The 12,414-nt window shown below is 44.7% G+C and overlaps 1 pseudogene; it reads right to left on the reverse strand.

The window, feature by feature from the left end:
• Positions 1-238: 238 nt before the first annotated feature.
• On the reverse strand, positions 239-7,671 carry LOC115145853 (Krueppel-like factor 15; annotated as a pseudogene).
• Positions 7,672-12,414: the final 4,743 nt, after the last annotated feature.

Raw genomic sequence — 12,414 nt, forward strand, 5'->3', positions numbered from 1 at the left:
TTCACAGTACTGGAGCCTACGGCATTCTCTTCCCAGGCAGTCTTGTAGGAATGGCCTACCGCTGTGGATGCTGTGCCACCACCTACCCACTGCCACAATCCTCACCATTGTTTGGAGAAAAGAAAAAGAAACACTTTTTACAATCTTTGCATCTTTCCAATGAAAGCATGGATCATTTTGTGTCTTGAAATCCACAAAACATAAGCCATGATGACTCAAATAACGACGAGGATGATGCTTCAATTTTCTTATCCTTTATTATCATATATAGGAAAATAGCTTTTCTGTTATTTGAAAAAATAGAACCTGTATTTTAGCAAACATACAGTACAGTTGAGTGTGTGTATACTTTGGATGATATAGTTATTGGGAGAGAGAACCCCATGGTTAAAGGTAAGGCAGGAAGGGGAACACACAACAGGACTGAATCAGAGGGACTAGACCAGCCATGGACACACAGCTGGGTCAGACTTCTGAGTGGGATTGTGTGGTTGTGATCTATTCGAACTAGTCACGCTCAAAGAACAAACTGTTTAATAGGCCATTTGATGGTGATGATTACCAGTGATGCTGTTGATGAAGTGCTCAATTCTGAGTTGACCCATCCAAAGGCAACACAACATGTGTTTCTACCAAAAGTTCTGAACCAATGTGATGTGTGGCAAATGTGAGTACAGTTCCCTCAAGGGATGTTGGCCAAGACTGCTACCCTGAAAAGTCCATAGTTCTCTATATGATTTCCTAAGTGCAGTAGCCTGTTGAAAAAGCACCTTTTACAATTTTAAACTCAAACTCATAGATACAGCTTACATACCCATAAGAGCCCTCCAGTCCTTGGCATAGCATTTATCCATGCTAAACCCCCTCCTGCTGCACCTCCTGCTAACATACAGTAAGTGCACTTGAGAACAAAGGGCTCATCTTGATGGGATGTGATGGGTTAACTCATTAATGTTAGAGTGGGTCTCATAATTCATTCCTGTCTGGTTGACCTGATAACCCCTCAATAACATTATACAGGTTCACCAAGATACGCTACATGAGAGAATCAAGCACAGACACCCTTGGATAGCTTAATATACTGACTGGGAGGGGGGGGAGGGGTGTCTCGGGATAGGAGCTCCTACATGTTCTGTACATGTAAATGTGATATTTGACGGATACAGATTGGACAAAGATCAGCTGCTCTTTTCAGGTACAGTAGGCTACTATACTGTAAATGATTAGCTTTGCTTGCTGGCCTAACATACTAACCTCTACTACTGTAAATGACTAAGCAGTACCTTACAAAATTGGTTACTTTGCATTGTAAAGCCGAGTCACTTTTGATTTTAAAGACATAGAAATAAAGTAAAATAGCTTATAGGTTCTACATCATACAGTGTGTGAGCAGATAGCACAAAAAGGTGACAAAAGTCAAATAGGACTTTAGGTTTGGCAATATATATATATATATTTTTTAACTCATTCCAGTCGTTTAAGAGCATGGACCAGGAGGGCTGTGATTTCTGCTGGTTTTCACTCAGTCTCTCTTACCCTTCAATCAGCATCTGATGCAAACCTGGGAAACCAGGTGGGTGTGAGTGGATTCTTAACGAACCAGTTATTACATAATGGAACAGTGAAGTACCATGGTGAAAACCAACAGACACCAGTCTGCAGCCCCGAGGTCTTTAGTGGAGTGGGAGGAGGCACGAGGTCAGGGAAGCGGTGGTAAAACTACTGGATTGGCCCTTGTAGGGTCAGGTAGGGATGTGACTGGGACAGAAGTTTAGCACCGTGGGGAGCAGGAGGGGATATTTAAGAGATTTAGACTATTCACCTGTTCTGAGCGAATCTCTAAACTCACATATCAACACAGTACTTTCATCTGGGCTAATAGCACAGATTACAGGCTAGAATGAGCTGGGTTATTTACGGTGCATTGCCCTCTAAAACTGTTTTGAAGAGAGAGTAACTCATGAAGCAGATTCATAGAACAACAAAATATGTAGAATAGAATGTGTGACAATATAGGGTTTTAAACACAATTAAATTACATTTAAAACAGTGTTATACAGTGAGCAACTGCCTGTCACAAATTTGTCATCTGCTCAGGGTAACGAGGTGTGTGTATATGTATGGCGGGGGGGCTGAGCAGGATGCGATTTAGCCTAAAGGCCTGAAATCCGCTTTAAAGGAGAAGTTCACTTTATTTAACCAAATCTGTTTGTACACTACCATTCAAAAGTTTGGAGTCACTTAGACATTTCCTTGTTTTTGAAAGAAAAACATTTTTTGTCCATTAAAATAACATCAAATTGATCAGAAATACAGTGTCAACATTGTTAATGTTAAATTACTATTGTAGCTGGAAACGGCTGATTTTTTTATGGAATATCTACATAGGCCCCTTATCAGCAACCATCACTCCTGTGTTCCAATGGCACGTTGTGTTAGCTTATCCAAGTTTATTATTTTAAAGGGCTAATTGATCATTAGCGGGTACTATTTAATGAAGCTGACAGTTGAGGACTCCCACTCTTTCTTTCTATTCTGGCTAGAGCCCGTTTGCACTGTTCTGTGAAGGGAGTAGTACACAGCATTGTACGAGATCTTCAGTTTCTTGGCAACTTCTCGCATGGAATAGCCTTCATTTCTCAGAACAAGAATAGACTCACGAGTTTCAGAAGAAAGTGCTTTGTTTCTGGCCATTTTGAGCCTGTAATCGAATCCACAAAATGTTGATGCTCCAGATACTCAACTAGTCTAAAGAAGGCCAGTTTTATTGCGTCTTTAATCGTGACAAGATTTTTCAGCTGTGCTAACATAATTGCAAAAGGGTTTTCTAATGATTAATTAGCCTTTTAAAATTATAAACTTGGATTCGCTAACATAACGTGCCATTGGAACTCAGGAGTGATGGTTGCTGATAATGGGCCTCTGTACACCTATGTAGATATTCCATTAAAATAAAATCTGCCGTTTCCAGCTACAATAGTCATTTACAACATGAACAATGTCTACACTGTATTTCTGATCAATTTGATGTTATTTTCAAATGAAAAAAATAAATAAATGTGCTTGTCTTCTAAAACAAGGAAATGTAAGTGACCCCAAACTTCTGAACTGTAGTGTAAATAGCATGTTATAGTAGTACCCAGACACTTTTTTACAATCAATTGTTTTTGAGAAACTTACACCACCAGCGATATACTTCCTCATGCTCGTTCTGCAGTTAAACATGATCAAAGGCTCCAAAAACACCGAAATACATCATTTTAGAAACAGCAACGCTCTCAGTATAGTGATGCAGGCCTTTAGGTGTGTCATTGAGAACTTTATCCGCAACGTTATATTCCATTTTGTGCGACTCGAGCGATAATTCTCTGTGTAGCCCACAAGACTTCTCCACACGGAGAAGCAGCACATCTGCAGAGGGGAAACCGCTTCAGTCGTACAAAATTAAATATAACGTTACGGATAAAGTTTAGAATCACACAGTATCGAATGTCTGGGCACTTTTACAACATGCCATTTACATTCAAAATACAGATTTGGTTAAAATAAAGTGAACTTCTTCTTTAAGCTGAACAATCACATCCTTGAAATGGCCGTTACCTGTTAGCTCACTGTGTAGCACCAGGACAAGCCCTCATCTGCTCCGGTTGCAGGGGGAGGGCAGGCGGCAGAGGCCAGTTAGGGTCTGAATCAGATTCAGTGCCCTATTCCAGGGTCCGGGGGCCCCTCTGGGTGCACATTTTGGTTATTGCCCTATTATTACACAGCTGATTAAACTAACCAACTCATCATCAAGCTTTGATTATTTTAATCAGCTGTGTAGGGAAAATAAATCAAAATTGGCACCCAGGGGGGGCCCCAGGACCTAGTTTGGGAAACCCTGCCCTACATTCTGGCCCAGGACTGCTTCTATAGCACCAGAGTCCTGATGAGTACCCAGACTCTCTGGCAAGGCCTCCCCGGGGTAGGGCTGGGTGGATGAGTCTCATGAGTCTGTCAGCCCGTGGTGAGGTTGAGATTGTACTGAGCTGGGTTGGGCTGGGCAAGCACAGCCAGGGTAAAGGTAGGGGACCAGGCTGCTCTGAATTCTGGATGCAGGTTCTTATAATTCTGCCGTCCTGGTCAAGTGCTGTAACAGGGTTAAGGGTGAGTGAAGGTGGGTGGGTGGTATCAGGATCCAGACTGGGCTGGCTGGGTCAGACGGTAGTTCTGATGTTTTTGCCAGGCCGGGGGCTGCGGTGCACCTTGGTGTGTTTGGAGAGGTGGTCGCTGCGGGCAAACTTCTTCTCACACAGAGAGCACTCGTAAGGCTTGACCCCGGAGTGGGAGCGCCGGTGACGAGACAGCTCATCAGAACGAGAGAACCTACAGAGACAGAGGAGCACAGGTCAACACCCAAAGCCCTGCGATAAAACAAGTTGGTGTTTTGATAATTTCTCTGAATTCGGAATGTTACAGCTAAGTGTGTCAGGAGGCCGGTTATTCCCACTGTTTGATAGCCCCCAGACTAGCGCTCAGACTCAACTCTGAGGGAAATAGGAACACTAAATGGTGGGTCAAACAGTATTTACAATACACACTGAGTGTACAAAACATTAGGAACACCTTCCTAATATTGAGTTGCACCCCTTATGTCCTGAGAACAGCCTTAGTTCATTGGGGCATGGACTCCACAGGGTGTCGAAAGCATTCCACAGGGAGTCAACATGCTGGCCGATGTGGACTCCAATGCTTCCCACAGTTGTGTCAAGTTGGCTGGACGTACTTTGGGTGGCAGACCACTCTTAATACACACGGGAAACTGTTGAGTGTGAAAAATCCAGCAGTGTTGCAGTTCTTGACACACTCAAACTGGTGCGCCTGGCACCTACTAAAATACCATGTTCAAAGGCACATAAATCTTTTGTACTGTACGCCCATTCACTCCAAATGGCACACATACACAATCCATGTCTCAAGGCTTGAAAATCTTTCTTTAACCCGTCTCCTCCCCTTCATCTACACTGATTGAGGTGGACTTAACAAATGACATAAATAAGGGATCATAGCTTTCACCTAGATTAACCTGGTCAGTCTATGTCATGGTAAGACCAGGTGTTTCTAATGTTTTGTAAACTCCGTGTACAAACATTATAAGCATATCCTTTCACATCCTCCAACTACCTCAATAACCCTAACGCTTCCCTTAGGAAGCTCACTGCAGTTGCTCATTAGAAACTGTGAGCGTGTTGTAATATCTCATATTTGCAGAGCCTCTATTGTCTTATAAAAGCTCTACTCCCTACCTCCACAGACAGATATTATTTTTCTTTATGCTCAGCTTTGCAAAATAATTACAGTGGAATACTGTGTCAACATCCTAACAAGGGGTATATAGCATGTTTTCTATTGTCATCATTACACCCACTTCATTTTGAACTAGTCATTACAGGCTTTCTTCTCTCTGTTTAATTATCCTATCACATGTTAATAACTAGCCTATATGATAATGAACTAAACAAACCGAAGCTTCCTGTGTTTTCTGCATGTTGACTAGCATTGTTATGATATAACCCACCTCCAGCCACAGTCAGGCCAGCTGCAGGTGTAGGGCTTCTCTCCGGTGTGTCTGCGGAAGTGGGCCTTCAGATGGCTGCTCTTGGTGTACATCTTCTCACAGCCTGGATGAGAACACTTGTGCACCCTCAGCGTCTCTGTAGGAGGGGGTCTGTTCCCCTTATGTGGGGCCACAGCTTTCACCACGGCCCCTCCACTGTGACCCCCAACCACCGTTGCCCCAGCAAGCCCCCGGCAATCCTCACGGTGATCGGTAGAGGGGCAATCTTCACGTACTTCTGGTCTGGAACTCCGGCGTCCATGCTGGCTACGTTGAGAAGGGTGGCTGGGGCAGAGGGCACCTGTGAGGCAAGCAGGGTAAAGTTCTGCCCTCCGTGGAGCCCCAAGACCAGGTGGGCCAGTCTCAGCCCACTGGACGGCCCAGGAGTAGAGCCTGTCTGGGGGAGAGGCTGGGCCAGCGGCAGCGACTGGACCTGGAGTACCAAGGGTGCTCCCAGGAGCACTGAGGGGTTGGAGGAGGATGGGGAGGGGCACGGGGCTGCTGGGCTGTGGGTGTGAGGGATGTTGGGGGTTTGTGGGTTGGGGGGTGACAGGGCAGCACTGGTCCCTGGGTCACTTTGTCCTCCTGGGGAGGAGAGAGTATGTTCAATGGAGCTGGAAGGGGAGGGAGCAGGCTCCTCCATGGGTTCACTAGAGAAGAGAACCCCCTCTCTCACTAGCTCCATCTTCTCCCTGAGGAACTCCTCGATGTCCTCAAGGGTGGGAGAGAAGGGCGAGGGCAGGCGGGGACTGAAGTCAGGCAGCCTGGGGTCCTGCAGCATGCCTTCTTCTCGCTTCTCCCTATCCCGCTCTATGGGGGTAAAATCATCCTCCTCCTCTTCCTCCTCTCCAGGGCTGAAGCTGAGCCGAGCACCAATGTCCCCAGCATCTGGGCTGTAACCGGAGGCAAAGCTATCCCCCTCGCTCCTCCCCTCACTGCCCTCTCCCTCCTCAAGCTCCAGGGAGATCAGACGAACACTGTCCCTAAAGAGGTCATTATCAGAGACCAGCGCTCTGCTGCGTAACGACACCATTGATACAGTCCAGATACACAGGAAAATTGAGCAGAGAACCACGCTTCTCACTACACCTGCACAGAAAATGTGAGGGATAGCGTAGTTAAAAATGTGAACGGTTAAACATGAATAAGAATGCAATATTTAATACTGATATGCTGTTTAGGAAAGTTGCACCTAGCTGTATTTGAAGGAACAGCGGAAATGTGGAATGGTCCAATGGAAATGCGAGTGCAAGGTGAGAGGATGTGTCAACCAAGGTGGTGTGTGAAAACAGCAAACGTGTATCTTTTGGATTTGAAAGATTCTTTCTCGCTTATACTAACGTTAAGTTCCAAAAGTGGGGCCGGCTGTAAAATGTGTATACCCCCATTGGGTTCTCCAGAGCTAGGTAATAATAGGCTGAAAGCTAACAATCAACAAATGATTAGGCCAAACATCTAATCCCGAATGGTATCAAGACCTAAACACATGTGCTAAAACAGAGCAAATATATCTATCATCAAATTAAAAATAATAAACCTAATGTGTCATTTGATTTCATTAATTCGACCATCATAACAATAAAGCAACACGCGGGATAATTAAATGGATACATTGTGCACAATGACGCCTCGAGCGTAAACACTTCCCACATGACGCCCATATGGGTCTCGGGCGCTAAACAACATGGTGCAGGACTGTAATAAGTGCGTAATTACACCAAAGTGAATCATGTTATACAATCGATAAACGTTATTCGGCGTCAGCAAACAGTATTATTTAAAACTTCAACTGCTTTTAAACTCAGCGCATGGGCAGGCGAGGCGCATGGCAAGCCACCTGACTGCAACAGCCAGACAGGAATTCACGAGTCTCAAGTTCGGAGGGTTCTATAAATACAAATCTAAGCATCCAGCCCAAACGAAAATAACAACTAACATTAGTAATGGCGAACTTACCGTCTAGTATCATGTAATATATTACGAGCTTTCGAAATACACCGTCCTCGAAGTTTTTGTCCGTCGTGTTATTGTTGCAGAGAGAGATCCCGTCATTGCCAAGGCTCCATGTTGGCATTCTTTATGAGCCCATCACATGACTGCATTTCTGTACGCTCAGAGGCAAGGATCCAATTCCGGCTGTTTGGTTGGCTAAGGTTACGGAGGCTCGCCCTAAAACAAGAGATTTAATTGGTTTCCGCTTGATGGACGCTGTTTTTCCCCCAATATTTTGGAAACGTCATTAATCTAGGCCGACTGTCCCTATGGCACCGGGAAAATTTGAATTAACGCCACCACAGTTATGTATCCAGTGTTTTCAAAATGATATCGTACATACAACGTGGCTCATTCAGAAACCATGTGTCATGAACTGACAAGATGATAGAGTTTTGAACTGCAGCAGGTGGTACGATGGACATTTTGTTAAATTATAGCATATGCATTGCTTAATTAGGATGAAGAATTATAGCCTTTTTCATGGTTAACCAAATGTTGGAGTGTCTGTCAGCCCTGCGGAGAGCACATGTATAAACATTAGACTCAGACTGGTCTCATAGACTAGACATAACATAGTTAATGTAAATCCGGGATACTCAAATTATTATATGTCACGTTTGGTATGGTTACATAAGTTAGAAGGTTACTTAGGTATAAAGGAAAGGAGGGTGGTTGGTCGGTGTGAGTGGGTGGGTGTATGAAGCAAATATCTAGCAACCGTCGGGGTGGTTGGGGGTGTATAAAGCGAATGACTAGCATGCCAAAGATTGCATGTTCAAATCTCATCACAGACAATTTGAGCATTTTAGCTAATTAGCAACTTTGCAGCATTCACGCAAAACTGAAAGCGCAAACCACTGCTTTTAATCATGGCAAGGCGACCGGAAACATGACCGAGTACAAACAGTGTAGCTATTCCCTCCACAAGGCAATCAAACAAGCTAAGCATCTATATAGAGACAAAGTAGAGTTGCAATTCAAGGGCTCAGACACAAGACATATGTGGCAGGGTCTACAGTCAATCATGGATTACAAAAAGAAAACCAGCCCCGTCGTGGACACCGACGTCTTGCTCCCAGACAACCTAAGCAACTTCTTTGCTTGCTTTGAGGACAACACAGTGCCACTGACACGGCCCACTACCAAAACCTGCGGGTTCTCCTTCACCACAGCCAACGTGAGTGAAACATTTAAATGTGTTAACCCTCTCAAGGCTGCCGACCCAGACGGCATCCCTAGCCGAGTCCTCAAGAGCATGCACAGACCAGCTGGCTGGTGTGTTTATGGACATATTCAATCAATCCCTATCCCAGTCTGCTGTTCCCACATACTTCAAGAGGGCCACATTTGTTCCTGTTCCCAAGAAAGCTAAGTTAACTGAGCTAAATGACTATCGCCCCGTAGCACTCACTTTCGTCATCATGAAGTGCATTGAGAGACTAGTCAAGTGCCATATCACCTCCACCCTACCTGACACCCTAGACCCACTCCAATTTGCTTACTGCCCCAATAGGTCCACAGACGACGCAATCGCAATAGTACCCTCCAAACTCATCATTAAGCTCGAGACCCTGGGTCTGAACCACGCCCTGTGCAACTGGGTCCTGGACTTTCTGACGGGCCGCCCCCAGGTGGTGAGGGTAGGAAACAACATCTCCACCCATGAATCCTCAACACTGGGACCCCACAAGGGTGAATTCTCAGCCCTCTCCTGTACTCCCTGTTCACCCATGACTGCTTGGCCTTGGACGCATCCAACTCAATCATCAAGTTAGCAGACAACACTACAGTGGTGGGCTTGATTTCCAACAACGAAGAGACGGCCTACAGGGAGGAGGTGAGGGCCCTCGGAGTGTGGAAAATAACCTGACACTCAACGTCAACAAAACAAAGGAGATGATCATGGACTTCAGGAAACAGCAGAGGGAGCACCCCTCTATCCACATCAACGGGACAGTAGTGGAGAATGTGGAACGTTTTAGGTTCCTCGGCGTACACATCACAGACAAACTGAAATGGTCCACCCACACAGACAGCGTGGTGTAGAAGGAGCAACAGCGCTTCTTCAACCTCAGGAGGCTGAAGATATTCGGCTTGTCACCGAAAACACTCACAAACTTTTACAGATGCACAATCGAGAGCATCCTGTCGGGCTGTATAATCAACTGGTACGGCAGCTGCTCTGCCCACAACCGTAAGGCTCTCCAGAGGGTAATGAGGTCTACACAACGCATCACCGGGTGCAAAATACCTGCTCTCCAGGACACCTACAGCACCCGATGTCTCAGGAAGGCCAAAAATATCAAGGACAACAACCACCCAAGCCACTGCCTGTTCACCCCGTTATCATCCAGAAGGCGAGGTCAGTACAGGTGCATCAAAGCTGGGACCAAGAGAGGGAAAAACAGCTTCTATCTGAAGGCCATCAGACTATTAAACAGCCATCACTAAAATTGAGTGGCTGCTGCCAAAATAATGACTCAAATCTCTAGCCACTTTAATGATTAAAAATTGGATGTAATAAATGCATCACTAGTCACTTTAAACAATGCCACTTTATATAATGTTTACATGGCCTTCGTTACTCATCTCATATGTATATACTGTACTCTATACCATCTTGCCTATGCCACACATCCATCGCTCATCCATATATTTATTTGTACATATTCTTATTCATTCCTTTACACTTGTGTGTATACGGTAGTTGTGAAATTGTTAGATTACTTGTTAGATATTACTGCACGGTCGGAACTAGAAGCACAAGCATTTCGCTACACTCGCATTAACATCTGCTAACCATGTATGTGACCAAAACATTTGATTTGATTAGCGCTAGCTAATGTTAGCATTAGTCACCTAGCTAACGTTAGCCGCAACAAATTGGAATTCATAACATATCATAATTTTTTCTATTCGTAACATATTTTACTTTTTCAAATCCCTAGCAAATTGTACAAAGTACAATTCGAACATATGCGAATTGTAATTCATAACATATCATATGAAATGGATGATGGACATCCACAAATTAATACATACCGTATCAAACATAACAGATCATACTAACGGATTTACGTACAGAATAATATGAAATGCACTGAGACCACATTGCAGGACAAGAGCCTACTTCCGTTATCATGTTTGGGAGTGTTTTAGCGATACAACGGGGATCTCTGCTGGAGATTCAGGATATTGGCCACAATGATCCAGTCTGCTGTGTTTTTAATCCCTTCATTGTGTTGGTCTGGATTTGGGGGGTGTAATCTGATTCCAGCCGAGTCCTTATGAATAACTTCTGTATCAAACATAACGGACAATCAAACTCAAATAATTTAGTTTACATATGAAAACGAATGTTTGATGTTTAAAATATTTTATTCACAAGATAAAAGGAAGGAGAGAGAAGCTTGCAAATAAAAATGAAATTATGTAAGGCACTACAACCTGCTATTACTTTGTGTAACAACTTAACCTTTCCCTTGATACAATTACAAACGGTTTAAAACCATAAAATAAATAAAACAATCCAATATATTATCAAAAACGTTTGAGCCTTAGGTAAAATTCAATTGATTGGACATGTTTTGGAAAGGCACACACCTGTCTATATAAGGTCCCACAGTTGACAGTGCATGTCAGAGCAAATACCAAGCCATGAGGTCGAAGCAATTGTCCGTAGAGCTCCGCGACAGGATTGTGTCGTGGCACAGATCTGGGGAAGAGTACCAAAACATTTCTGCAGCATTGAAGGTCCCCAAGAACACGATGGCCTCCATCATTCAGGAAGAAGTTTGGAACCACCAAGACTCTTCTTAGAGTTGGCAGCCCGGCCAAACTGAACAATCGGGGGAGAAGGGCCTTGGTCAGGGAGGTGACCAAAAACCCTATGGTCACTCTGACTGAGCTCTAGAGTTCCTCTGTGGAGATGGGAGAACCTTCAAGAAGGACAGTCATCTCTGCAGCACACCACCAATTGGGCCTTTATGGCAGAGTGGCCAGACAGAAGCCACTCCTCAGTAAAAGGCACATGACAGCCCGCTTTGCCAAAAGGCACAAAAAGACTCTCAGACCATGAGAAACAAGATTATCTTTGGCCTGATTTCCAAGCACCATGTCTAGAGGAAACCTGGCACCATCCCTACAGTGAAGCATCGTGGTGGCAGCATCATGCTGTGGGGATGTTTTTCAGCTGCAGGGACTGGGAGACTAGTCAGGATCAAGGCAAAGATGAACGTAGCAAAGTACAGAGATATCCTCGATGAAAAACTGTTCCAGAGCACACAGGGCCTCAGACTGGGGCAAAGGTTCACCTTCCAACAGGACAACAACCCTAAGCACACAGCCAAGACAACGCAGGAGTGGCTTCGGGACAAGTCTCTGAAATCCTTGAATGGCCCAGCCAGAGCCCAGACTTGAACCAGATCGAACATCTCTGGAGAGACTTGAAAAAAGCTGTGCAGCAACACTCCCCGTCCAAACTGACAGAGCTTGAGGGGATCTGCAGAGAAGAACGAGAGAACTCCCCAAATACAGGTGTGCCAAGCTTGTAGCGTCATACCCAGGAAGACTCATGGCTGTAATCGCTGCCAAAGGTGCTTCAACAAAGTACTGAAAGGGTCTGAATCCTGTGATATTTCAGTGTTTTATTGATATCACTCGAATCAGTGTAGATGAAGGGGAGGAGATAGGTTAAAGAAGGATTTTTAAGCCTTGAGACATGGATTGTGTACGTGCGCCATTCAGAGGGTGAATGGGCAAGACAGAAAATGTAAGTGCCTTTGAACGGGGTATGGTAGTAGATGCTAGGTACACCGGTTTGT

Source organism: Oncorhynchus nerka, linkage group LG2 (assembly GCF_034236695.1).
Source record: "Oncorhynchus nerka isolate Pitt River linkage group LG2, Oner_Uvic_2.0, whole genome shotgun sequence".
Lineage (NCBI taxonomy): Eukaryota > Metazoa > Chordata > Actinopteri > Salmoniformes > Salmonidae > Oncorhynchus > Oncorhynchus nerka.